Source organism: Eucyclogobius newberryi, unplaced genomic scaffold, assembly GCF_026437365.1.
Source record: "Eucyclogobius newberryi isolate DKJ021-1_F unplaced genomic scaffold, fEucNew1.0.hap1 SCAF_519, whole genome shotgun sequence".
Classification (NCBI taxonomy): domain Eukaryota; kingdom Metazoa; phylum Chordata; class Actinopteri; order Gobiiformes; family Gobiidae; genus Eucyclogobius; species Eucyclogobius newberryi.
The window spans coordinates 10,001-17,500 of record NW_027316189.1 but is presented as its reverse complement, the minus strand read 5'-3'; positions in this window follow the sequence as shown (position 1 = coordinate 17,500).

Here is a 7,500-nt window from a genome sequence, read left to right as displayed (position 1 = left end):
AGCCCGGGACTCCCGGGCTGAACGCTTATTTCCGTCGGCCGAAAAACGACTAAGTATTTTCGGGTATAGTGTACTATTGCCGAAAAACGACAGAGTCTTTTCGGGTATAGTGTACTATTTCGGTTTTTGCACTAAGTCCCTCAGGGGTATAGTGTACTATACTATGATGGTCAGATCACCTCCAGGCCCCAGGGGAGTGCTTTTCTGGGGTCAAACAGTGCACTGATGATGGGGGATTATTTCATTTTGCTCATTTTGGTGTTTTTTCACATTTTAACCCATTTTCACCCCTTTTGCTCACAACTTCGTACTACGGCCCGGAAAAACGACAGAGTCGATGGGTATAGTGTACTATTGCCGAAAAACGACAGAGTCTTTTCGGGTATAGTGTACTATTTCGGTTTTTGCACTAAGTCCCTCAGGGGTATAGTGTACTATACTATGATGGTCAGATCACCTCCAGGCCCCAGGGGAGTGCTTTTCTGGGGTCAAACAGTGCACTGATGATGGGGGATTATTTCATTTTGCTCATTTTGGTGTTTTTTCACATTTTAACCCATTTTCACCCCTTTTGCTCACAACTTCGTACTACGGCCCGGAAAAACGACAGAGTCGATGGGTATAGTGTACTATTGCCGAAAAACGACAGAGTCTTTTCGGGAATAGTGTACTATTTCGGTTTTTACTCTAAGTCCCTCAGGGGCATGGGGTGCTATACTATGATGGTCAGATCACCTCCAGGCCCCAGGGGAGTGCTTTTCTGGGGTCAAACAGTGCACTGATGATGGGGGATTATTTCATTTTGCTCATTTTGGTGTTTTTTCACATTTTAACCCATTTTCACCCCTTTTGCTCACAACTTCGTACTACGGCCCGGAAAAACGACAGAGTCGATGGGTATAGTGTACTATTGCCGAAAAACGACAGAGTCTTTTCGGGAATAGTGTACTATTTCGGTTTTTACTCTAAGTCCCTCAGGGGCATAGGGTGCTATACTCTGATGGTCAGATCACCTCCAGGCCCCAGGGGAGTGCTTTTCAGGGGTCAAACAGTGCACTGATGATAGGGGATTATTTCATTTTGCTCATTTTGGTGTTTTTTTTTTTTTTTTTTTTTTTTTTTTTCACATTTTAACCCATTTTAACCCATTTTGCTCACCCCGCACTCTGCCGCATATGAGGCCGGGGAAGGGCCACTCTGGCTGGGCATGGCCTCCGCTGAGCACCCCCTGGAGCCACTGGAGCCCCCGGAGGCCCTCCAGAGCCACCCCCCACTGTCCCCAGACTCACCCGGGGGAAGGGCCACTCTGGCTGGGCATGGTCTCCACCAAGCAGCCCCTGGAGCCCCCGGAGCACCTCCAGAGCCACCCCCCACTCTCCCCAGACTCTGCCCGGGGAAGGGCCACTCTGGCTGGGCATGGCCTCCACCGAGCACCCCCTGGAACCCCTGGAACCCCCGGAGGCCCTCCAGAGCCACCCCCCACTCTCCCCAGACTCACCCCGGGGAAGGGCCACTCTGGCTGGGCATGGTCTCCACCAAGCACCCCCTGGAGCCCCCGGAGCACCCCCAGAGCCACCCCCCACTCTCCCCAGACTCACCCCGGGGAAGGGACACTCTGGCTGGGCATGGTCTCCACCAAGCACCCCCTGGAGCCCCCGGAGCACCTCCAGAGCCACCCCCCACTCCTCCAGACTCACCCCGGGGAAGGGACACTCTGCCTGGGCATGGCCCCCACTGAGCACCCCCTGGAACCCCTGGAGCCCCCGGAGCACCTCCAGAGCCACCCCCCACTCTCCCCAGACTCTGCCCGGGGAAGGGCCACTCTGGCTGGGCATGGTCTCCACCAAGCACCCCCTGGAGCCCCCGGAGCACCCCCAGAGCCACCCCCCACTCTCCCCAGACTCACCCCGGGGAAGGGCCACTCTGGCTGGGCATGGCCTCCGCCGAGCACCCCCTGGAGCCCCCGGAGCACCCCCAGAGCCACCCCCCACTCACCCCAGACTCACCCCGGGGAAGGGACACTCTGGCTGGGCATGGCCTCCACCAAGCACCCCCTGGAGCCCCTGGAACCCCCGGAGGCCCTCCAGAGCCACCCCCCACTCTCCCCAGACTCACCCCGGGGGAGGGCCACTCTGGCTGGGCATGGTCTCCACCAAGCACCCCCTGGAGCCCCCGGAGCACCTCCAGAGCCACCCCCCACTCCTCCAGACTCACCCCGGGGAAGGGACACTCTGGCTGGGCATGGCCCCCACCGAGCACCCCCTGGAGCCCCTGGAGCCCCCGGAGCACCCCCAGAGCCACCCCCCACTCTCCCCAGACTCACCCCGGGGAAGGGCCACTCTGGCTGGGCATGGCCTCCGCCGAGCACCCCCTGGAGCCCCCGGAGCACCCCCAGAGCCACCCCCCACTCACCCCAGACTCACCCCGGGGAAGGGACACTCTGGCTGGGCATGGCCTCCACCAAGCACCCCCTGGAGCCCCTGGAACCCCCGGAGGCCCTCCAGAGCCACCCCCCACTCTCCCCAGACTCACCCCGGGGGAGGGCCACTCTGGCTGGGCATGGTCTCCACCAAGCACCCCCTGGAGCCCCCGGAGCACCTCCAGAGCCACCCCCCACTCCTCCAGACTCACCCCGGGGAAGGGACACTCTGGCTGGGCATGGCCCCCACCGAGCACCCCCTGGAGCCCCTGGAGCCCCCGGAGCACCTCCAGGGCCACCCCCCACTCCTCCAGACTCACCCCGGGGAAGGGACACTCTGGCTGGGCATGGCCTCCGCCGAGCACCCCCTGGAGCCCCCGGAGCACCCCCAGAGCCACCCCCCACTCTCCTCCAGACTCACCCCGGGGAAGGGACACTCTGGCTGGGCATGGCCTCCGCCGACCACCCCCTGGAACCCCTGGAGCCCCCGGAGCACCTCCAGAGCCACCCCCCACTCTCCCCAGACTCTGCCCGGGGAAGGGACACTCTGGCCGGGCATGGCCTCCGCCGAGCACCCCCTGGAACCCCCGGAGGCCCTCCAGGGCCACCCCCCACTGTCCCCAGACTCACCCGGGGGAAGGGCCACTCTGGCTGGGCATGGTCTCCACCAAGCAGCCCCTGGAGCCCCCGGAGCACCTCCAGAGCCACCCCCCACTCTCCCCAGACTCTGCCCGGGGAAGGGCCACTCTGGCTGGGCATGGCCTCCACCGAGCACCCCCTGGAACCCCTGGAACCCCTGGAACCCCCGGAGGCCCTCCAGAGCCACCCCCCACTCTCCCCAGACTCACCCCGGGGAAGGGCCACTCTGGCTGGGCATGGTCTCCACCAAGCACCCCCTGGAGCCCCCGGAGCACCCCCAGAGCCACCCCCCACTCTCCCCAGACTCACCCCGGGGAAGGGACACTCTGGCTGGGCATGGTCTCCACCAAGCACCCCCTGGAGCCCCCGGAGCACCTCCAGAGCCACCCCCCACTCCTCCAGACTCACCCCGGGGAAGGGACACTCTGGCTGGGCATGGCCTCCGCCGAGCACCCCCTGGAGCCCCTGGAGCCCCCGGAGCACCTCCAGGGCCACCCCCCACTCCTCCAGACTCACCCCGGGGAAGGGACACTCTGGCTGGGCATGGCCTCCGCCGAGCACCCCCTGGAGCCCCCGGAGCACCCCCAGAGCCACCCCCCACTCTCCCCAGACTCACCCCGGGGAAGGGCCACTCTGGCTGGGCATGGCCTCCACCAAGCACCCCCTGGAGCCCCTGGAACCCCCGGAGGCCCTCCAGAGCCACCCCCCACTCTCCCCAGACTCACCCCGGGGAAGGGCCACTCTGGCTGGGCATGGCCTCCGCCGACCACCCCCTGGAACCCCTGGAGCCCCCGGAGCACCTCCAGAGCCACCCCCCACTCCTCCAGACTCTGCCCGGGGAAGGGCCACTCTGGCTGGGCATGGCCTCCACTGAGCACCCCCTGGAGCCCCCGGAGCACCTCCAGAGCCACCCCCCACTCTCCCCAGACTCTGCCCGGGGAAGGGACACTCTGGCCGGGCATGGCCTCCGCCGAGCACCCCCTGGAACCCCCGGAGGCCCTCCAGGGCCACCCCCCACTGTCCCCAGACTCACCCGGGGGAAGGGCCACTCTGGCTGGGCATGGTCTCCACCAAGCAGCCCCTGGAGCCCCCGGAGCACCTCCAGAGCCACCCCCCACTCTCCCCAGACTCTGCCCGGGGAAGGGCCACTCTGGCTGGGCATGGCCTCCACCGAGCACCCCCTGGAACCCCTGGAACCCCTGGAACCCCCGGAGGCCCTCCAGAGCCACCCCCCACTCTCCCCAGACTCACCCCGGGGAAGGGCCACTCTGGCTGGGCATGGTCTCCACCAAGCACCCCCTGGAGCCCCCGGAGCACCCCCAGAGCCACCCCCCACTCTCCCCAGACTCACCCCGGGGAAGGGACACTCTGGCTGGGCATGGTCTCCACCAAGCACCCCCTGGAGCCCCCGGAGCACCTCCAGAGCCACCCCCCACTCCTCCAGACTCACCCCGGGGAAGGGACACTCTGGCTGGGCATGGCCTCCGCCGAGCACCCCCTGGAGCCCCTGGAGCCCCCGGAGCACCTCCAGGGCCACCCCCCACTCCTCCAGACTCACCCCGGGGAAGGGACACTCTGGCTGGGCATGGCCTCCGCCGAGCACCCCCTGGAGCCCCCGGAGCACCCCCAGAGCCACCCCCCACTCTCCCCAGACTCACCCCGGGGAAGGGCCACTCTGGCTGGGCATGGCCTCCACCAAGCACCCCCTGGAGCCCCTGGAACCCCCGGAGGCCCTCCAGAGCCACCCCCCACTCTCCCCAGACTCACCCCGGGGAAGGGCCACTCTGGCTGGGCATGGCCTCCGCCGACCACCCCCTGGAACCCCTGGAGCCCCCGGAGCACCTCCAGAGCCACCCCCCACTCCTCCAGACTCTGCCCGGGGAAGGGCCACTCTGGCTGGGCATGGCCTCCACTGAGCACCCCCTGGAGCCCCCGGAGCACCTCCAGAGCCACCCCCCACTCTCCCCAGACTCTGCCCGGGGAAGGGACACTCTGGCCGGGCATGGCCTCCGCCGAGCACCCCCTGGAACCCCCGGAGGCCCTCCAGGGCCACCCCCCACTGTCCCCAGACTCACCCGGGGGAAGGGCCACTCTGGCTGGGCATGGTCTCCACCAAGCAGCCCCTGGAGCCCCCGGAGCACCTCCAGAGCCACCCCCCACTCTCCCCAGACTCTGCCCGGGGAAGGGCCACTCTGGCTGGGCATGGCCTCCACCGAGCACCCCCTGGAACCCCTGGAACCCCTGGAACCCCCGGAGGCCCTCCAGAGCCACCCCCCACTCTCCCCAGACTCACCCCGGGGAAGGGCCACTCTGGCTGGGCATGGTCTCCACCAAGCACCCCCTGGAGCCCCCGGAGCACCCCCAGAGCCACCCCCCACTCTCCCCAGACTCACCCCGGGGAAGGGACACTCTGGCTGGGCATGGTCTCCACCAAGCACCCCCTGGAGCCCCCGGAGCACCTCCAGAGCCACCCCCCACTCCTCCAGACTCACCCCGGGGAAGGGACACTCTGGCTGGGCATGGCCTCCGCCGAGCACCCCCTGGAGCCCCTGGAGCCCCCGGAGCACCTCCAGGGCCACCCCCCACTCCTCCAGACTCACCCCGGGGAAGGGACACTCTGGCTGGGCATGGCCTCCGCCGAGCACCCCCTGGAGCCCCCGGAGCACCCCCAGAGCCACCCCCCACTCTCCCCAGACTCACCCCGGGGAAGGGCCACTCTGGCTGGGCATGGCCTCCACCAAGCACCCCCTGGAGCCCCTGGAACCCCCGGAGGCCCTCCAGAGCCACCCCCCACTCTCCCCAGACTCACCCCGGGGAAGGGCCACTCTGGCTGGGCATGGCCTCCGCCGACCACCCCCTGGAACCCCTGGAGCCCCCGGAGCACCTCCAGAGCCACCCCCCACTCCTCCAGACTCTGCCCGGGGAAGGGCCACTCTGGCTGGGCATGGCCTCCACTGAGCACCCCCTGGAGCCCCCGGAGCACCTCCAGAGCCACCCCCCACTCTCCCCAGACTCTGCCCGGGGAAGGGACACTCTGGCCGGGCATGGCCTCCGCCGAGCACCCCCTGGAACCCCCGGAGGCCCTCCAGGGCCACCCCCCACTGTCCCCAGACTCACCCGGGGGAAGGGCCACTCTGGCTGGGCATGGTCTCCACCAAGCAGCCCCTGGAGCCCCCGGAGCACCTCCAGAGCCACCCCCCACTCTCCCCAGACTCTGCCCGGGGAAGGGCCACTCTGGCTGGGCATGGCCTCCACCGAGCACCCCCTGGAACCCCTGGAACCCCTGGAACCCCCGGAGGCCCTCCAGAGCCACCCCCCACTCTCCCCAGACTCACCCCGGGGAAGGGCCACTCTGGCTGGGCATGGTCTCCACCAAGCACCCCCTGGAGCCCCCGGAGGCCCTCCAGAGCCACCCCCCACTCTCCCCAGACTCACCCCGGGGAAGGGCCACTCTGGCTGGGCATGGTCTCCACCAAGCAGCCCCTGGAGCCCCCGGAGCACCTCCAGAGCCACCCCCCACTCTCCCCAGACTCTGCCCGGGGAAGGGCCACTCTGGCTGGGCATGGCCTCCACCGAGCACCCCCTGGAACCCCTGGAACCCCCGGAGGCCCTCCAGAGCCACCCCCCACTCTCCCCAGACTCACCCCGGGGAAGGGCCACTCTGGCTGGGCATGGTCTCCACCAAGCACCCCCTGGAGCCCCCGGAGCACCCCCAGAGCCACCCCCCACTCTCCCCAGACTCACCCCGGGGAAGGGACACTCTGGCTGGGCATGGTCTCCACCAAGCACCCCCTGGAGCCCCCGGAGCACCTCCAGAGCCACCCCCCACTCCTCCAGACTCACCCCGGGGAAGGGACACTCTGCCTGGGCATGGCCCCCACTGAGCACCCCCTGGAACCCCTGGAGCCCCCGGAGCACCTCCAGAGCCACCCCCCACTCTCCCCAGACTCTGCCCGGGGAAGGGCCACTCTGGCTGGGCATGGTCTCCACCAAGCACCCCCTGGAGCCCCCGGAGCACCCCCAGAGCCACCCCCCACTCTCCCCAGACTCACCCCGGGGAAGGGCCACTCTGGCTGGGCATGGCCTCCGCCGAGCACCCCCTGGAGCCCCCGGAGCACCCCCAGAGCCACCCCCCACTCACCCCAGACTCACCCCGGGGAAGGGACACTCTGGCTGGGCATGGCCTCCACCAAGCACCCCCTGGAGCCCCTGGAACCCCCGGAGGCCCTCCAGAGCCACCCCCCACTCTCCCCAGACTCACCCCGGGGGAGGGCCACTCTGGCTGGGCATGGTCTCCACCAAGCACCCCCTGGAGCCCCCGGAGCACCTCCAGAGCCACCCCCCACTCCTCCAGACTCACCCCGGGGAAGGGACACTCTGGCTGGGCATGGCCCCCACCGAGCACCCCCTGGAGCCCCTGGAGCCCCCGGAGCACCCCCAGA